Genomic DNA, 20,941 nt, shown 5'->3' on the forward strand with positions numbered 1-20,941 from the left:
ATTATAAGAACTCAAGAAAAGTTTTAAACACAGTAGAAAACATTCTTTGATGGTCACTAGGGTGGGAAGGGAGGGAGAGTGTTATTCACTAACTAGATAGTAGGCAAGAATTAGCTTAGGTGAAGGGAAGGACAGCACACTCTACAGGGGAAGTCAGCACAACTGGACTAAACCAAAGCTAAGAAGTTTCCTGAATATAATCAAACACTTTGAGGGACAGAGTAGCAGGGGCAGAGGTCTGGGGACCATGCTTTCAGGGGACATCTAGGTCAATTGGCATAACAAATTTTATTAAGAAAATGTTCTGCATCCCACTTTGGTGAGTGGCATCTGGGGTCTTAAAGTGAGCGGCCATCTAAGATGCATCAATTGCAACCCACCTGGAGTAAAGGAGAATGAAGAACACCAAAGTCACAAGGAAAGTATTAGCCCAAGAAACAGAAAGGGCTGTACAAATCAGAGACTGCATCAACCAGAAGAACTAGATGGTGCCTGACTACCACCAGTGACTGCCCTGACAGGGAACAGAACAGAGAGTCCCTGATGGAGCAGGAGACAAGTGGAGTGCAGAACTCAAATTCTAGTAAAAAGACCAGACTTAATGGCCTGACTGAGACTGGAGGAACCCCAGAAAGCATGGCCCCAGACTGTCAACCCAGCACTTAAACCATTCCTGAGGCCAACTCTTCAGACAAAGATTAGACTGGACTATGGGACATAAAATGATACTTGTGAAGATTGTGCTTCTTAGCTCAAGTAGGGACACAAGACTAATTGAGTAGCTCCTGTCTGGAGGTGAGATGAGAGGGCAGAGAGGGCCAGGAGCTGGTTGAATGGACACTGGAAATCAGAGGTGGAAAGGAGGAATGTGTTGTCACAGTATAGGGAGAGCAATCAGGATCCCATAACAATGTATGTATAAATTTTTGTATGAAAGACTAACTTGAATTGTAAACTTTCACTTAAAGTACAACAGTTAAAAAAAAAAAAGGTTTGGAGGATAGAACTTGGATCTGGAGAAAGTGAGCTGGTTAATACATCATTTCTGAATTAGGTGGACTTACACCCACTGCAGCAGAGACTACTGATTGTTCCCTAATATCTATTCCCTCTTTCACTCTAATATAATTCACAATTTTTGGCTGAGGAAATGGCTGCTTGGAATAAAGACTACATTTCCTAGTCTCCTTTGTGGCTAGATATGGCAATGTGATCAACTGTAGGCCAATGAAATACAAACAGAAATTCTACAAGGCAACTTCAAGGAAGCCTTCCCTAAAATTTGTTCTTTGCACTTTCATCCCTTTCTCCATCCTGCTGATGTGACGGCTACAGCTCTATTATTATATGTTCTCATAGCACCCTGTACTCTCTAGGTATGACTGAGCAGTGAGGAGGAAGCAATTTGGGTTCTCAAGAACTTTGGTGAGACAAAGCCATCACACCAGCCCTGAACTGCCTACCTCTGGACTTTATGTAAGAAAGATAAAAATTCTAACCCATTTAAAGTCTCTGGTAAGCTAAGCTTAATTTTAACTGATACCCCCAAGCAGTCCAAGTCAGCTCTGTGCAACTTCAGACCTCCATTTGCCAGCCTGCCCCAGTAAAACTTACGACATGGAGGAGTAGGCCAACCCCAAAGAGAAAGAGGAAGGGGCTGAGCCAAGCAGCTTAGCTCTTTTTACAAACTCACCGGTCAGTTAAGCCACTTTTCCTCCCCTTGAAGAAGGAGTGAATGAGGGAGCAGCAAGAGGTCAAGAGGGTTTCTCTTTAAAACTTCCTCCAAGTAGAAACAATGACGAATGAATGTCAACCTCAGCTCCTCTCTTTCTTTCAGGTCCCATATCTCATCAATTTCCAAGTCTTACTGATGCTTTCTACTTAGTATCTCTTACATTTAGCCACTTCTTTCTATCCTCATTTCTCCTATTGCAATTCACACCAGTAGAGCAACGGTATAGATTACCAGTCAAGAGCACAGACTTTGAAACCAGATAAATCAGGATTAGAAACCCAGCTCTTAATCATAATATGTGTGGCCTTAGGCAAACTGCTTAATTGATTTAAGTCTCGGTTTCCTAATATATAAAATTAAGGTAACACTAATCTCATAAATTTGTTGAGAATATTATACAAGATAATGCTCATAAAGTATTTGTTGTTTTTGTTGTTAGGTGCCGTCAAGTCGGTTCTGACTCATAGCAACCCTACGTACTACAGAATGAAGCACTGCCAGGTCCTGTGTCATGCTCACAATCGTTTTTATGCTTGAGCCCATTGTTGCAGCCATTGTGCCAATCCATCTCGTTGAGGGTATTCCTCTCTTTTGCTGACCGTCTACTTTACTAAGCATGATGTCCTTCTCCAGGGACTGACAACATGTCCAAAGTATGTAAAATGTAGTCTCGCCATCCTTGCTTCTAAAGAGCATTCTGGTTGTACTTCTTCCAAGATAGATTTGTTCATTCTTTTGGCAGTGCATGGTATATTCAATATTCTTTGCAAACACCACAATTCAAAGGCGTCATTTCTTCTTCAGTCTTCCTTATTCATTGTCCAGCTTTTGCAAGCATATGATGCGATTGAAAATACCATGGCTTGGGTGAGGCGCACCTTAGTCTTCAAGGTGACATCTTTGTTTTCCAACACTTTAAACAGGTCTTTTGCAGCAGATTTGCCCAATACAATGCATCTTTTGATTTCCTGACTGCTGCTTCCATGGGTGTTGATTATGGATCCAAGTAAAATGAAATCTTTGACAACTTCCGTCTTTTCTCCATTTATCATCATGTTGCTTATTGGTCCAGTTGTGAGAATTTTTGTTTTCTTTATGTTGAGGTGTAATCCATACTGAAGGCTGTGGTCTTTGATCTTTGTCAGTAAGTGCTTCAAGTCCTCTTCACTTTCAGCAAGCAAGGTTGTGTCATCTGCATAACGCAGGTTATTAATGAGTCTTCCTCCAATCTTGATGCCCCGTTCTTCTTCATATAGTCCAGCTTCTCGGATTATTTGCTCAGCATACAGATTGAATAGGTATGGTGAAAGGATACAACCCTGACGCACAGCTTTCCTGACTTTAAACCATGCAGTATCCCCTTGTTCTGTCCGAACAGCTGCCTCTTGATCTATGTACAGGTTCCTCATGAGCACAATCAAGTGTTCTGGAATTCCCATTCTTTGAAATGTTATCCATAATTTGTTATGATCCACACAGTCGAATGCCTTAGCATAGTCAATAAAACACAGGTAAACATCTTCATAAAGTATTTAGATAAATACATGAAGTATTTAGATAAATACATATTTAGATAAATAAAGTATTTAGATAAATACTTAAGATATAAATACATAAAGTAGGCAAATACTTTAGACAAATACATAAAGTATTTAGGTAAATACTTTAGATATAAATACATAAAGTATTTAGATAATCCAAAAAATCAAAACCCACTGCTGTCGAGTTGATTCCGACTCATAGCGACTCTATAGGACACAGTAGAATTGCCCCATAGGGTTTCCAAGGCTGTCATCTGTAATCCAAGGCTGCAATTCCATAAAGGAAGTAGACTGCCACATCTTTCTTCTGTGGAGCAGCTGGTGGATCTGAACCGCCAAACTTTCAGTTAGCAGCCGAGCGCTTTAAGTACTGCGCCACCAAGTCTCCTCTATTTAGATAATATCTGACAATAAATGATACCTGCAGATCTATATTTAACCTCTATCCTGAACTACTGAGATAGCCTTCTAATTGGCCTGTCTGTATCCAAACTTACTTAATATTCTACACTGTTACCGAAGTGGCTTTTCTAGAGTCTGAGTGTCACTGCCCTACTTAAAAATCCTTTTATGGATCTCCACTGCCCCCAGGACAAAGTCCAAACTTCCTAGAGGAGTACATAGCCCTTTATTATCTGACCCTTGCATATCCTTTCAGCTTCGGTTCCCATCACTCACTCCCTCTCACTCTATGCAAGACTACAGGTGAGCTAGTTCAGATCACTAAGATTTTATCCTACCTGCATTTGGGAGTCATTAACCCTCGAGAGGAATGCCAAGATCACTCTGCATTTATGCCAAAGCCCTAAGTGTCAAGAAGATCATTTATTAATACTGATTTTTTGTTTTTGTTGTTGAAGTTGTTCCTATGTGTTTTGATATTATTCGAAATTATAACTCTTTTATTTCATTTTCTAATTGATTGTTGCCATTATTAAAAAGTACAATTGATTTTATTTTTGCTTCTAAATATTTTATATAAGTTTTCCAACTGGTTTGGCACAATACAAAGAAAAAAAATCACCTAGGAACTTGTAACCCAAGACCCAACCAACTTACCAAATAATACACACACACACACACCCATGTGTAGGGCTTCTCTTAACTGTAACATAGAAAATATAATTTCCTTACCTTCCTTTATCAAGTTATTTCTTAATATTTACTTTTTAAATGTATAATTTTCTAGAATTTTTCTAAAGGTGAAGAATATTGAATATACCATGGACTGCCAAAACAATGAACAAATCTGTCTTGGAAGAAGTACAGCCAGAATGCTCCTTAGAAGCGAGGGTGGTGAGACTTTGTCTCCCATAGTTTGGACATGTTATCAGGAGGGACCAGTCCCTGAAGAAGGACATCATTCTTGGTACAGTAGAGGGTCAGCAAAAAAGAGGAAGACCCTCAATGAGATAGACTGACACATGGCTACAACAATGGGCTCAAGTATAACAACTATTGTGAGGATGGCGCAGGACCAGGCAGTGTATACTTCTGTTGTACACAGAGTTGCTATGAGACGGAATCGACTCGACGGCACCTAAGAACAACAACGATACCTGTTTTCACAACTGGTTTGAAACAGGCAATGCTTGTTCTAAGCAAATCCTTCTTTTTGCTGGCTGGAGAAGTTGGGTCATATTTTTATTTCCCACTTTTGTACTTAGAGATGCCTTCCTTTCTCTGACATATTGGTGAGAAAGCAATATTTTTCAGAAGGCTCTGAAATTGATACAATAATATTAAAAAGCCACCCCAGCACCTTAAATACTAGATATGACTTCACACATCCTGATCCTGAACCAGGAAAGAAAGTTCTTTAATCAACATCATACACACTCTTTCTCCAGGAAGGAATATTGACTTGGCCCATGTTTAGAAATGAGCTCTCTTGCTTTCTAAAGATGCTACTTTCAACTGAGACTTTTTTAATGAAATGGATGCTTGCCTTTTTATAATTAATGTTTACATAAACAATTTCCCACAAATCAAAGCTAATTAGTAAATAAGCACGTGGAAAAATTATGTAGCAATCAAAGAAAAGCAAACGACAATAACAATTACCTTTTCTAATGAGTGACAGGCTAAATTGGCCCTTCTTTTGGAAAGCAATTTGGCAGTATCTGTCAAGTTAAATGTTCAAATGCTTTGACTGGCTCCTAGGAATTTATCCTATCATAGAAATCCAAAATAATGGAAAAATTATCTGCACAAAGATGTTTAATGTCACAGTCTAGAATACAAAAGGCTAAAAAGCCACTCAGATGAACAACTATAAGGAAATGTTCTTTCAATGGCCTATTAAGCATTAATTAAAATTCTATTTCAAAAGACATTCAGTCACATTGGAAATGGCTATAACACATTAATCAGAATACAAGACACAAAAATGTATTAAGCTGTGACTGAAATTCACTCATTTATACAACAGACATATGCCTAATCAACAGTTAACACTTAAGATACAGTAACCGTTTCAATCTTGCTAAAACACATTAGCTCTTAAAATTGGAAATCATCCTGGGATTCACAGATGGGCTTTAGGGGATCTGTGAAAAATTTGGAGTTTCTGTTTTTCTGAGGAAAAGTTCCTGGATTTTAATCATACTCTCAAAGGGTTCCATGTCCCTAAAACACTTGAGAACTACTGTCATAAAACATTCTGATCAGGTTTGGTAACCAAGAAGTTAAAGCCAAGGGGCTGAGATAAAGAGGCTTTGCTTACCCTGTTGTTATCGAGGATCCCTCGTGGTGCAGTGGTTAGGAGCTTAGCTGCTAACCAAAATGTGGGCAGTTTGAATCCACTAGCCACTCCTTGGAAGCCCTATGGGGCAGTTCTATGAAACTAGTCTTCTTAAAACTTCGCCTTTGTCAAAATAGTGCTCTGTTCAAAACCTTAAATGGTTCCTTGTTTCCTATCACATTCAACCTAAATTCCCTTTGCCTAGCTTTCAAGGTCCCCTAATCTGTCTCAGCCCATCTACCCAACAGTAGTCACTTTGCAGTTACTAATGGTTTTTCTTCTCTAATCAAGTCAGTAGAAGCCCTGCGCAACAGTTAAATGCTTGGTTGCTAAAAAAGGTTGGTGGTTCTGAACCCATGAACTTCATGGGAGAAAGACCTGGCGATCCACTCTCATAAAGTTTACAGCCTAGAAAATCCCACAGGGCAGTTCTTCTCTGTCAAGCGGGGTCGCTATGCATCAAAATCGACTGGACAGCACCTAACAACAATCAAGTCAGTTTTACCAAACTAATCCTTATCTCCTTATTCTTGTTACTCCCTATCCCAAGGAACATTCTCTGCCCCTTCTCTTCATCTTTCAAGACCTATGTTAAGTTCCACTGCTTCCATACCACCTTTCCACTCCAGTGTCTCAGTTCCCTGTGATTTCCTCAGAGAGAGTACAATAGAAAACGTACCTGAGGCAGAACCAAAGGGGCAGTACATTCTAGGCTCACTCCTCCAATGACTGGCTGTGAAAGTCTCAGTTGCCTTATAAACTAAATGGGAGTAGTCATCTTTCCTTCACAGGGTCATTCTGAGAACAAGGAAATCAATGAAGTCTAAACTGTAGGGCACATTTTGACTATGAGGACTAGATGTAACGTATGCAATGCACCTGACCCTTAACTACTACCATCTTTTTAATCAGATGCAAAATTCTGAAGTGATCATTCCCAATTTACCATCAAATATCAGTAAATGTCTGTTCCTTAAATGGACAAAATTTTTTGATGATTACGAGACTGGAAAGTAACAATTGAACCTCTGCCAATGGAGCAACCAAGACAAGAGTGAAAGAAGAAAGAGGAACTGAAAGCCTGTGTTTGCATGTTTACTGGAAAATCTATTTTACTTTAGAAATAATGGGCAACACAGCAAGGATGCCATCAATGGTTTCATTTATTAAAGGACAGATCAATGGGCAATACCCAAAATCTAACATCTGTTGATCGTCTACTGTGTCCCAGACCTTTTACTAGTGTTTGAAAAATGAACAAGGCATAGTTCCTGTCCTCCAAGGACTCACAGTCTGGTAGGTTTGACAGACAAGTAATTCATCAGTTACATCCCAGAGTGTATTAGGTTGAACTATATGAAATTGCTGATATTCAATGTTTTTTATGTACAAAATACCAGTTTTATATGGTTTGACCTAATACATAGCAACTATTATATGTCCCACATTCTGTTTGTTAATAATCATTTTATGCTCTCTTCCTTTCCATGTTATAAGCTTTTCCCCTCCGATGTTTGGCTTTTTTCATTTATGTGCTAATTAATGGAATTCCAATGCTTAGTCTTCAAATTTTAAAATCTCCTAACTGCCTCTCAGCTGGGTAAGAAGAGAAAATATTTCTTCTTTCGTCACAGCTGCGGATAAGCAGAAACTATTCTACATCAGACTACATTAGCCCAGGTCTTTCTCACGATAGGTCCATTGAGTTCACTGGCCCTTCCTGTGGTCATTTCCCTGGTTCCTAAGTGTATAGTTGAAAATGACATTTTTAGCAACTCTGAGAGCTCTCATATTTACTTGACTCGTAGAGTAAGAGCTGTTGTAGTAGAGACCAAGTGGAAGGCACTGAAACTTCCCCCTTCCCCACCAAGAAAATAAGTCAAAAATAACTTGCATCATAGGGGAAATAGCAGAGATTAGCACCACCCGCAAGACTTAAAGGATGGATAGGTGGTGATCCCTATCATATTCCCATTTAACTAACCAGCCTGACCTCTGAAAAAACTATATGGATTATAGCAAATGACAGAGAATATCACTAATTTAACCATCTTTACTCAAGGAAATCATCACAGCCTCAGTTACACATATGTGCCTATTGATCTGGTGAATGTATTCTTTTCCATATGCATATGTAGTAGAATTCAAAGCAGTGTGCATTCACATGGGACAGATACTACACATTCATAAACTTCACAATCACAAAATTCACCCTGCCCCAGGGCTATGTTAATTCTCCTGCTCTCTGTTATAATCTGAGGATCCTGGACTGTTTGTACAAAATACCAGTTTTATATGCCATCCCACAAAACATTACTTTGATAACATCATGATAATCAGACCTAATGAGCAAGAAGTGACAAGAGCTCGGAATACTTTTGTAAGACACATGTGTTTCAGAGGGTAAGGCATAAACCTGCAAAGTTCAACACCCTCTAATGAAAAACAAATCTTTCAGAAAGTTAGGAATAGAAGAGACTTTTCTTCATTTGGTAAAGGCTATAACTAAAGAACCTGTAGAAAACATTATACTTAGCATAGAACTCCAGATGATTCCCAGTGAGATCAAGAACAAGGGAAGAAGGCATTTTATTCCAGTTACTGTTTAACATAGGGTCTTAGGCTGGATTCTCTAGAGGAGCAAACAAGTGAAGTGTATATATAGAAACAGAGATTTAGCTCAAGAAAATGGCTCAAGCAGTTATGGAGGCTGGCAAGTCCCAAATCCACAGGACAGGCATCAGGCTGGAGGCTTCTCCTGACTCATGTGGTTGCAGGGGCTAACGAACCCAAAATCTACAGGTTAGGTGGAAGGCTGCTGGCTCACAGGGTTGCTGGAGCTGGTGAATCCCAAGATCTGCAGGTCAGGCAGCAGGCTGCTGGCTCATGTCCCAAGAACTGGAGGTCAGAGGATAATGAGTTGGATGCAGGAGCCAGAGAAAGCTTAGCCAGAACATCCATATATACATACATATTGGATGCAGGCCACACCCCCAAGGAAACTGATAGGCTTTCAGCAGATTTGCTTTCAACTGATTGGCTGCTCATATCAGATCACAAAATGGAGGATGATTACATAATATCTGCCAAACCACTGAGAATCATGGCCTAGCCAAGTTGACACATAACCTTAACTATCACACATAGTACTGGAGGTCTTGGCCAATACAATAAGAAAACTAATTACTAAGTGTCATGGATTGAATTATGTCCCCCCAAAAATATGTGTATCAATTTGGCTGGGCCATGATTCCCAGAATTGTGTGGTTGGCCTCCATCTTGTGATTGTAATTTTATGTTAAAGAGGATTAGGGTGGGATTTAACACCACCCTTACCCAGGTCATATCCCTGATCCAATGTAAAGGGAGTTTCCCTGCGGTGTGGCCTGCACCACCTTTTATCTTACAAGAGATAAAAGGAAAGGGAAGCAAGCAGAGAGTTGGGGACCTCTACCACCAAGAAAGCAGTGCTGGGAGCAGAGTGTGTCCTTTGGACCCGGGGTCCCTGTGCAGAGAAGCTCCTAGTCCGGGGGAACATTGATGAGAAGGCCAACAGTGTGAGAAAGCCTTTCCCTGGAGCTGATGCCCTGAATTTGGACTTTTAGCCTACTTTGCTCTGAAGAAATAAATTTCTCTTTGTTAAAACCATCCACTTGTGGTATTTCTGTTATAGCAGCGCTAGATAACTAAGACACTAAGTGTAGAAATTGGAAGAGAAAAGATAAACTATCCCTATTCACAGGTGGTATGAACATACACAGAAAATCCAAAATAATCAAGAGACTAAAACCAATGCAAGAGTTTGGCAGGGTTTCCAGAAACAAGATCAACTGACAAAAATCACCCTGTGGTATTTCTTCCAAAAGTGCATAAAACCTGCATGTAATCATTAGGAACCATCAGACAAACCAAAATTAACGGACATTCAAAACACTAACTGGCCTATTGTGGCAGGCAGAATAGTAGCCCCCCTCAAAGATGTCCGTGTCCCAGAATTTGTGAATATGCTAGGTTACATGGAAAAGGAGAATTAAAGTTGCATATGGAATTAAAGTTGATAATCAACTGACATTAAAATGAGAAGATTATCCTGAATTATCCTGGTGGGCCTAATGTAATCATAAGGGTCCTTATAAGTGGAAGAAGGCAATATAAGAGGGAGAACCAAATAGGCAGCAACCTGAGAAACACTCAGCCCAAAGTTTCTGGCTTCTGAAAATGGAGGAATGCGGCCATCAGCCAAGGAATACAGGTGGCCTCTAGTAGCTAGAAAAGACAAGGAAATAGATAACTCCCTTAGACCCTCCAGAAGAAATGCAGCCCTAACAACACCTTGATTTTAGCCCAGTGTTACGGATTGAATTGTGTCCCCAAAAAAGATATGTTGAAGTCCTCACCCCGCTACTGGTCCATGTGACCTTGTTTGCAGAAAAGGGCTTTTCTGTGCAGATGCTATCATTCAAGTTAACAAGGTCATACCCAGAGTAGGATGGGTCCTAATCCCTTCTGAGTGGTGTCTTATAAAAAACGAGAAGACAGATGACCCATGATGACAGAGGCAGCCACATCTATAAGCAGCAAAGGAACATCAAGAATTGGGGGCAGCCACCAGAAACTAGGAGAGAGGCATGGAACAGTTCCTGTCACGAAGCCACAAAAGGAATTAATACTACCAGGAACCTGATTTGAACTTCTGGCATCCAGAGTTGTGAGAAAACACATTTCTGCTCTCTAAAGCCACCCACTTCGTGGTATTTTGTTATGAAAACCCTAGGAAACTAAGGTACCCAGTGAGACATATTTTGGACTTGTGACCTCCATAACTGTAAAATAATAAACCTGTGTTGTTTTAAGCCACTAAATCTGTGTATTTTATTACAGCAGTAAGAGGAAAATTAAAATGTGTTCAAAAAATGGTAATGTCATGAAACACAAGTAACTACTAAGGAACTCTTCCTGATTAAAGGAGACTAAAGAGATATGACAACTGAATACAATGCATGATCAAAGATTTTATCGTACTGTAAAGGACATTATTGGAACAACTGGCAAAATCAGAATAAGGTCTATAAATTAGATAATAGTACTATATCGATGTTAATTTCCTGATTTTGGTCATTGTACTAAGGTTATTAAGAGAATGCCCTTGTTTTGGGGAAATATACTAAAATATTTAGAGGTAAAGGGGCATCAGGTCTGCAATTTATTGTGGTTGTTAATAACTGCTTTTTATTATTGTTGCAGTTAGTGTATAACCTTCCTCTAAGTCCGAAATTATGTCAAAATAAAAAGTTAAAAGAAAAACAGTTTTTAGTTCTGGTTGTGACAAAACAAACAAACAAAGAACACTCAGATTTGCAGATGTGTTGGGAGGGTTTCTAATGGCTGGAGGAATGTTCTCTTTAAGAGGGAGAATTCCAAAGCTTTATTGTACACATAAACCTCTTATACTAAACATTGACACTGGTAATCTGAGATCAGTTAACTTTTAGGGGTCAAATTGTTCATACAAACATTTCCAGATATCAGAGCTATATTTGGCTCTTATGCAGAGACAGTTCGCTTTCATTTCAGGTCTTACCAGACCGCATTCATCCTCGTATCTGGCTACATACATTTTATACCAATTCTTATCTAATTACAAACAGAATCGCGAGGCAGAAAGATAATTTCCAAGAATACAGTCTATTATTAGGTTTTGCTTAATTGTATGTCTCTCCTGTTCCAAGAATCTTTCATGCTTGGTACTAGAGATTCCCAGGCACATGGTTATTGTTGCTGTTAGGTGCCAACTCATAGCGACCCTATGTACAACACATATAAAAACTGCCAGGTTCTGCACCATCCTTACAATCTTTGCTATACTTGAGCTCATTTTTGCAGCCACTGTGTCAATTCATCTCTTTGAGGGTCTTCCTCTTTTTCAATGACCCTCTACTTTACCAAGCATGATGTCTTTCTCCAGGGACTGGTCCTTCTGATAAAGTGTCCAAAGACGAGCACTCTAACTGTACTTCTGCTAAGACAGATTTGTTCGTTCTTCTGGCAATCCACGGTATATTCAATATTCTTCGCCAACACCATAGTTCAAATGGATCAATTCTTCTTTAGTCCACCTTTTTCATTGACCAGCTTTGGTGTGCATATGAGGTGATTGAAAATATCATGGCTTGGACCGGGCAAACCTTAGTCCTCAAGGTGACATCTATGCTTTTTAACACTTCAAAGAGGTCTTTTGCAGCAGATTTGACCAATGTAATACGTTGTTTGATTTCTTGATTGCTGCTTCCATGGGCATTGATTGTGGATCCAAGTAAAATGAAATCTTGACTACTTCAACCTTTTCTCTGTTTATCATGATGTTGCTTATTGATCTAGTTGTAAGGAGTTTTATTTTCTTTACGTTGAAGTGTAATCCATACTGATCTTCATCAGTAAGTGTTTCAAGTCCTCTTCACTTTCAGCAAGCAAGGTTGTGTCATCTGCATATTGCAGGTTGTTAATGAGTCTTCCTGCAATCCTGATGCCACTTTCTGCTTCATATAGTCCAGTTTCTTGTACTATTTGCTCAGCATACAGATAGAATAAGTATTGTGAAAGGATACAACCCTGATACATACCTTTTCTGATTTTAAACCACTCAATATCCCGCTTGTTCTGTTCAAACAATTGCCTCTTTGTCTATGTACAGGTTCCTCATAAGCACAATGACAAGTTCTGGAATTTCCATTCTTCGCAATGTTATCCATAATTTATTATGATCCACACACTCGAACGCCTTTGCATAGTCAATGAAACACAGGTAAACATCTTTCCGGTATTCTTTGCTTTTAGCCAAGATCCATCTGACATCGGCAATGATATCCCTGGTTCCACATCCTCTTCTGAATCAGGCTTGAATTTCTGGCAGTTCCTTGTTGATGTACTGCTGCAACCATTTTGGTATTATCTTCAGCAAAATTGTACTTACGTGTGATATTCATGATATTGTTAGATAACTTCCACATTCAGTTGGATCACCTTTCTTTGGAATGGGCATAAATATGGATCTCTTCCAATCAGTTGGCCAGATAGCTGTCTTCCAAATTTCTTGTCATAGATGAGTGAGTTCTTCCAGCTTTGCATCCATTTGTTGAAACATCTCAGTTGGTATTCTGTCAATTCCTAGAGCCTTGTTTTTTGTAATACCTTCAGTGCAGCTTGGACCTCTTCCTTCAATACCACTGATTCTTAATCATCTGCTACCTCCTGAAATGGCTGAATGTCGACCAATTCTTTTTGGTACAGTGACTCTGTGTATTCCTTCCATCTTTCTTTGATGCTTCCTGCATCATTCAATATTTTCCCCATAGAATCCTTCAGTATTGCTGTTCTAGTCTTGAATTTTTTCTTCAGCTCTTTCAGCTCGAGAAATGCCAAATGTGTTCTTTCCTTTTGATTTTCTAACTCCAGATCTTTGCACATTTCATTATAATACTTTGTTTTTTCTTCTTGAGCCACCGTTTGAAATCATCCATTCAGCTCTTTTACTTCATCGTTTCTTCCTTTTGCTTTAGCTACTGGATATCAAGAGGAGGTTTCAGGGTCTCTTCTGACATCCATTTTGGTCTTTTCTTTCTTTATTGTCTTTTGAAGACCCTTTGCTTTCTTCATGTATGATGTCCTGGATGTCATCCCACAACTCATCTGGTCTTCAGTCATTAGTGTTCAATGCATCAAATCTATTCTTGAGGTGGTCTCCAAATTCAGGTGGGATATATTCAAGGTTATACTTTGGCTCTCATGGACTGGTTTTAATTTTCTTCAGTTTCATTGTGAATTTGCTTATGAGCAATTGGTGGTCTGTTCTGCAGTTGGCTCCTAGCCTTGTTCCAACTGGTGATATTGAGCTTCTCCATCATCGCTTTCCACAGATGTAGTCAATTTCATACCTGTGTATTCTATCTGATGAGGTACACGTGTATAGTCGCTGCTTAGTTCCAATGACTACGTCCTTAGTCTTGCAAAATTCTATCATTCGATCCCAGCGTCGTTTCTATCACCAAGCCCATAGTTTCCAACTGGTGAGCCTTCTTGGTGCAGTTGTTAAGAGCTCAGGTTGCTAACCAAAAGGTTGACAGTTCGAATCCACCAGCCACTCCTTGGAAACCCTGTGGGGCAGCTCTACTCTGTCCTGTATGGTCTCTATGAGTAGGAATCAACTCGATGGCAACAGGTTTTTGGTTTGATTTTGATCCTTCTTCTTCGTTCCCAACTTCGGCATTCCAATCACCAGTAATTATCAATGCATCTTGATTGCATGTTTCATCAATTTCAGACTGTAGAAGTTGGTAAAATCTTTAATTTCCTCATCTTTGACGTTAGTGGTTGGTGCATAAATTTGAATAATAGTCATATTAACTGGTCTTCCTTGTAGGTGTGTGGATATTATCCTGTCACTGACAGCACTGTACTTCAGGATAGATCTTAAATATTCTTTTTGACAATGAATGTGACACAATTCCTCCTCAATTTGTCATTCCCGGCCTAGTAGACTATTTGCATGTCTGATTAAAATGGCCAATACCAGTCCATTTCAGCTCACTAACGCCTAAGATATCGGTCTTTATGTGTTCCATTTCATTGTTTATGACTTCCAATTTTATTAGATTCATACTTCGTGCATTCCACATTCTGTTAATGGATGTTTTCAGTTGTTTCTTCTCATTTAGAGTCATGCCACATCAGCAAGTGACGGTCCCGAAAGCTTTACTCCATCCATGTAACTAAGGTTGACTCTACTTTGAGGAGGCAGCTCTTCCCTAGTCATATTTTGAGTGCCTTCCAACCTGAAAGGCTCATTTTCTGTACCATGCCAGACAAATGTTCTACTGCTATTCATATGGTTTTCATTGGCTAATTTTTTTCAGAAATAGACTGTCAAGTCCTTGTTCCTAGTGTGTCTTAGTCTGGAAGCTCAACTGAAACCTGCCCACCATGGGTGGCCCTGCTGGTATTTGAAATACCAGCGACATTACTTCTAACATCAGGGCAACATGCAAGCCACCACAGTATGACAAACTGGCAGATGCATGGTGGGACAATAGTAATACATTTACTTAAATTTTACCTGTAATTGGTTAGAGTCAAGGGCGTATAGAAGGCAAGGCTTTGGTAGAGCAAGACTGTATAGTAATAAAACATTACGGTGGAAATAAAGAATTCAAAGACTGTGGGATGAGCAGGCTTCTGAGTGCACTGGAGAACTTAGTCAAAGAATATGACAAACTCAGAGCTTTAAATTCCCAGCTGAATACATGGATAGAAAGACATAAAATATGACTTCATTGAGGAAATTCCTTATTTCTTGTAGCACAAAGTTTGGATTTCTGAAAACCAAACCCAGAGCCTGTTCCTATGGTTGACTGAATTACCAACATTAAATTCATGGCCTTGATTTTTTTTTTTTTTTTTTTTTTTTTGAACATTTTATTGTGCTTTAGGTGAAAGCTTACACAGCAAACTAGTTTTCCAATCAATAATTCGTACACAGATTGTTCTGTGACATTGGTTGCAATCCCCACAATGTGTCAGCACTCTCTCCATTACCCTGCTTCCCTGTTTCCATTCTTCTGGTTTCCCTGTCCCTTCTTGCCTTCTCATCTTTGGTTTTGGGCAAATGTTGCCCCTTTGGTCTCATATAGTAGATTATTCCAGGGAGCAGATTCCTTACGGGTGTCATCGTTTATACTATAGTCCCGTCTACTATTTGGCTGAAAGGTGGCCTCCAGGAGTGTCTTCAGTTTCAAGTTAGAAGGTTGCCTCAGGGCAATAGTCTTGGACTTTTTTTAAAATATAATTAAAGTTATATAGTGTTGATAGAGAAAGACTAGGGCTGTTAGAATTGTAATAGAGGCATTAGGTAGATTTCAACCCTCTTAAACTCCCAAATTACAACAATTCTCCTTTACCAGCAAAAGCAGCCCTTCCTCCCATCTGAGGATGTTAGCTGTCCCTTTCCTGAAGCTTCTACAATTATCTTTCCTTAGGTAATCACCTTGCAGAGGCATACTGACTGTTCTCATGACCCACACTTATGGTTCCTCATTGCTTCCAAAAATATTTAAGAAAAAAAAAACAAACTCATTGCTGTCGAGTCGATTCCAACCCATAGCGACCCAATAAAACAGAGTAGAACTGCCCTATAGGGTTTCCAAGGAGCACCTGGTGGATTCCAGCTGCCAACTTTTTGGTTAGCAGCCGTAGCTCTTAACCACTATGCCACCAGGGTTTCCTCCAAACATATAGTGATGCTCAAATCCCAGCAAAACCCAAGAGGAGTACAAAGTACAACCCAAGAAGAGATATCAAAAACACCAAAAGAATTGCAAGGTTTTGCCAATATATATCAGCAAAAATCTGGGGAATATTTATGGCAATGTATTCCAAGGAGAGAGAAATGTAATTTTGGTTTGAGCTAAATTTATTGATACAGATGTGTTAGCTCAAGCAACTGAGAGTGGATGTAACAGTTTACTTGGCTGGTTGACTGAAACCTGTAATTAGCAGTGGCCTACGTTAAGTAAAGATGCCAAAACTTTCTTGGTATCCTGTAGAGTCAGATATCTAAAGGCTTAGAGAGCTAGGAATGACTGTTTGTAAAGTCCTCCAAAGCCGACTGCTTTTACCTATCAAGGCCTACAACACACTTTCACCTTCTTCATTTAGGGCTGTATCAACTCTCCAGCCCTCAGTCAAAATCTAGTCTGCTAGGACCTTGATCATGTAACCATTTCATAGGAGACCATGCTGACCTGCTGCACTAATACCATTATATTGATTGGAGCTGGTGAGCAGTATTTGATACCCTGTTGCTGTTGTTGTGTGTTTCCATTGAGTCTGCTCTAACTCAAGGCAACCTTACATGTAATAGAACAAAACGTTGCCCAGTCCTGAGCCATCTTCACGATCATTGGTATGGCTGATGCTAGTTGAACAATATTCCATTCTGAGCCATAGGATTTTCATTGACTAACTTTTGGAAGTAGATCATCAGGCTTTTCTTCCGAGTTGGCTTAGTCTGGAAGTTCTGCTGAAACCTGTCCACCATGGCAGACCCTGCTGGTATTTGAAATACTGGTGGCATAGCTTCTGGCATCATAGCAACATGCAAGCCACCACAGTACAACAAACTGACAGAAGAGTGGTGGATTTTATACCCTGGACATTCTGGTAAGATACATGTGTGCCAGAGATTATGGAATAAATCCCACAAAAATTAAGATGCCTACTACTTCAGCGAAATTTCTTGGCTCCCGTGGTCTGTAGAAAGTAAAACTATCCCCTCCAATATGAAGAACAAATTGTTCATCTGACATCATCAATCACAAAGAAAGAAGTATACCTTTGGATTTTGGAGGCAACGTATATCTCTCATTTGGATGTTGCTATGGCCTACTTACAGAGTGACTCATGCAGCCACCACAGGGCGCAGTGTGGTGTCTTGGAAAATTGCCTGGTTCCAGAGTCAAAACAGGCCTAGATGACCTTGAGCCTATTTTCTCACATGCAAAATGAAAATAAAATATACTTTCCTAATAAGGTTATGTAGCCCTGTTGATACAGTGGTTAAGAGCTTGTCTGTTAACCAAAATGTTGGCAGTTTGAATCCACCAGCTGCTCCTTGGAAAACCTAGGGGGCAGTTCTACTCTGTCCTATCGGGTCACTGTGAGTTGGAATCGACTCAATGGCAACTGGTTTGGTTTTCTTTGTTGTTGTTGTTTGGGTTAATAAGGTTATGGAGCCATAGTGGCACAATGGTTAAAAGCTATGGCTGCTAACCAAAAGGTTGGCAGTTCAAATCCACCAGCCACTCCTTGGAAACCCTATGGGCGGCTCTACTCTGTCCTATAGGGTCCCTATGAGTTGGAGTGGACTTGATGGCAACAGGAATAAGGTTATAAAAACCCAAACTAAGCCTGTTGCCATGGAGTTAATTCTGACTCATGGCAACCCCATATATTACAGAGTAGAACTATCCCATGAGGTTTTCTTGGCTGTAATCTTTATGAAAGCAGATCACCAGGCCTTTCTTCTGTGGCACCACTGGGTGGATTTGAACCACAACCTTTAGGTTAGTAGTCAAGTGCAAACCGCTTGCACCAGCCAGGGACCTACAGTGACTATAACGTGAGTATACAGCTGAGAAAGCCCTTTCAAGCCCACGTCTTCAAGTGTTGCCTGCACCACTCTGCAACCTGATGCTGCTCCATGATGAAATTTTTGTCAGCGCAGAGTAAAAATTGCCCCATAACGATTGTCAGCGGTTCTATTCTTACATTGTTTTCCTATTGACTTCTATAATAGATACCAAAGAGCATATAAAACGTTAATGTAGACTTTAAAGAATAATTATAATGCAATAACCTTCTAACTAACACTCAGGTCAGAAATAGAATATTGGCATAGTGGCCGTTTACCTTCCACAAGAACATCCAGATGAGGGGCAGGTCAAAAAAGAAAACCAAACCGTTGCCATCCAGTTGATTCCGACAAGTAGGGGTGGAAATTTACCAAGCTTCCCCCCAGTTCTGCCTGCGGCCCAGCTGCACATCCTGTGGACTGTTGGGTAAGATGTGCACTACCCCTCCCTGAACCCCCTGAATTTGTAAAGATTAATTGGGATTATTCTGAGCTCATCCCATCCAACTTCTTTCCTGGGACAGGCAAATAGCTAGCTCTCCTCTCTGATGGGACACCAGAGGGCGGTAACTCCCCATAGACTGCGGCGCCTGGCAGGGCAGTGGAGGCAGGCCTCGGCGAAGTGGTCAGTCTCCTAGTCTTCCTCATCTCCCTTTCCCTTTCTCCTCTGGCCTGCACACCCATCAGAATGGTGCAGGGCAAAGATCTGGTGATTTGGCAACAGGGAGACCTGGGCTTGAATCACAACTCTACCACTTACTGCCTGGGACCTTAAACAAGCGACCTTACCTCCCCAAGCCATGGTTTTCTCATCTGGAAAAATAGGCACAAAAATAGTACCTACCTCATAGGGTTGCCAGGATGATTAAATAAAAAATAATGTGGGTAAATAGCAAAACATTGTCCAAACAGCAGTTATTCCTAGGCATCATCCTGGTTGATGGAGTTTTACTCTCACTGGAGTCCTAGCAGGCAAGGTAGGGAAGCATAGTTCCCATTTTTCAGATGAAGAAATTGAAGCTCAAAGGAGTCATGTGACCTGCAGAACCGTGATGGTAACGGTAGGTTCATTTTTTAAGCTTCTTCCTCAGCTATTTTACAGTGATGGTGGCTGGCCTTGAAAGGCTGGCTTATAGCCCTTTGAGATTTGGGGATTCCGAGGCCCAGAGAGGTCAAATGTCTCACCCAAGGCAACACAGTGAGTCAGTACCTGATCCAAGACGCAGAGAGCCAGCCCACCAGGCTCCCAGTCCTGTGCTCCACCCATGGCCCCCACTACCTCTTACTCTGCTCTTGACCGCTTGCCATAGGGTCCCCTCTGTAAGTCTGTTCTCCCTGACCAGACTGCGAGCTCAAAAAGAAAAACAACTTCTCAAAGAACAGTTGTTAATATGGAGAAATATTCAGATGACATGTTGCTAAACAAAACAAGAGATTTACAAAACGGTAAGTACCGTATAATCTCAGTATGTATTCGTGTATACTGGCAGAGGGAAAAAAGTGGAAGGTCACTGAGTAACAATGGTGAAAGGCTTATCTCTGGGTGGTGGAATTACAAGTGATTTTTGTATTTTTCTTTTATGTTTTTGTGTGTGTGCTTCCAGATTTCTTCACTGAGCATGTTTTACTTCTGTGATCAGAAAAACAAATATGTGTGTGTGTGTGTGTATGTGTGTGTTATATTATTTTAACTGTCCGTTTAAGAAATTACTATGTTAAGAGACAGGCTGTCCTCACCACTAACTTGTGACTTTGCTGAAGCCCCTTAACTCCCCTGATCCTCATTTTCTCTGCCTGAAATGTAGGGAGGATTACCCTTAACCCCTTCACCCAGAGGCTTCAAACCTTCTCCAGTCAGGTGCCTCAAGTCTCTCCTGCTTCTCCTCAGTCAAGCTTCTAGGCAGTCGTGGATACCTGCCTCTGTCTCCACTTCCTTCTGTCCTATTAACTAATCCTTCACCCCACTTCTCCAAACTGGATTCTACAGTGGTCACTGGTAGCCTTGTCATTGCCAAAACCAATGGCTTCCGCTCTGTCTTTCTGTCTCTCTTTCGCTCTGAATCCCTCTTTTTCCCCAGCACAGGGCTCTCTTGATAGTTCCTTCCCTCTTCAGGCACGCTCTTCCCTTGCCCTCTCTGACCACACCTCAGTTTCCTCAACCCCTCTAACTGCTGCTTCTTCAGAGGCTCCTCTTCTTTCTCAGGCTTTCTGAGAAGGGACTCCCCTGGGTTCTGAGGGCCTCTCTTTATCGCTCTTGGATGACCTCACCCACGCCTGCAACTTCTAGCACCTTATCAATGGCTCCCACTCCCATCTCCTGCGCAGCTCTGTCTCCTGAGCTCCTCTGCCTCCTGAGCTCCAGGCCTGATAGCGAATCCAGATGGGGCCCACCATATATGCCACACATCAGAAGCTGAGCCCCTCCTCTCCTCACCTCCTACCTACATCTCACTAATCCTCTTTCATTATCCACTTGGTGGATAGTCACCCAGGACCAAAACACCCAATACTCAGCCTGGACTCTGCCCTCTCCTCCTCTGTCACATGGAGGTATCCTCAGCCTTGGCCAAACCATCTCTGAAGTATTTGTCTAGCTTATCCCTCCTCTCCAAACCCTAATGAAGGCCACCACCTCTCCCACGACTGGTTCTGTGTTGCCGTTCTCAATGTCTGCCTCTTGCTCACACTCCACAGCCACTCCGTAGTAGAGTTCTGCCCATCTTCCTACAGCATCTAAGCCC

Source organism: Trichechus manatus, unplaced genomic scaffold (assembly GCF_000243295.1).
Source record: "Trichechus manatus latirostris isolate Lorelei unplaced genomic scaffold, TriManLat1.0 scaffold00015, whole genome shotgun sequence".
Taxonomy (NCBI): domain Eukaryota; kingdom Metazoa; phylum Chordata; class Mammalia; order Sirenia; family Trichechidae; genus Trichechus; species Trichechus manatus.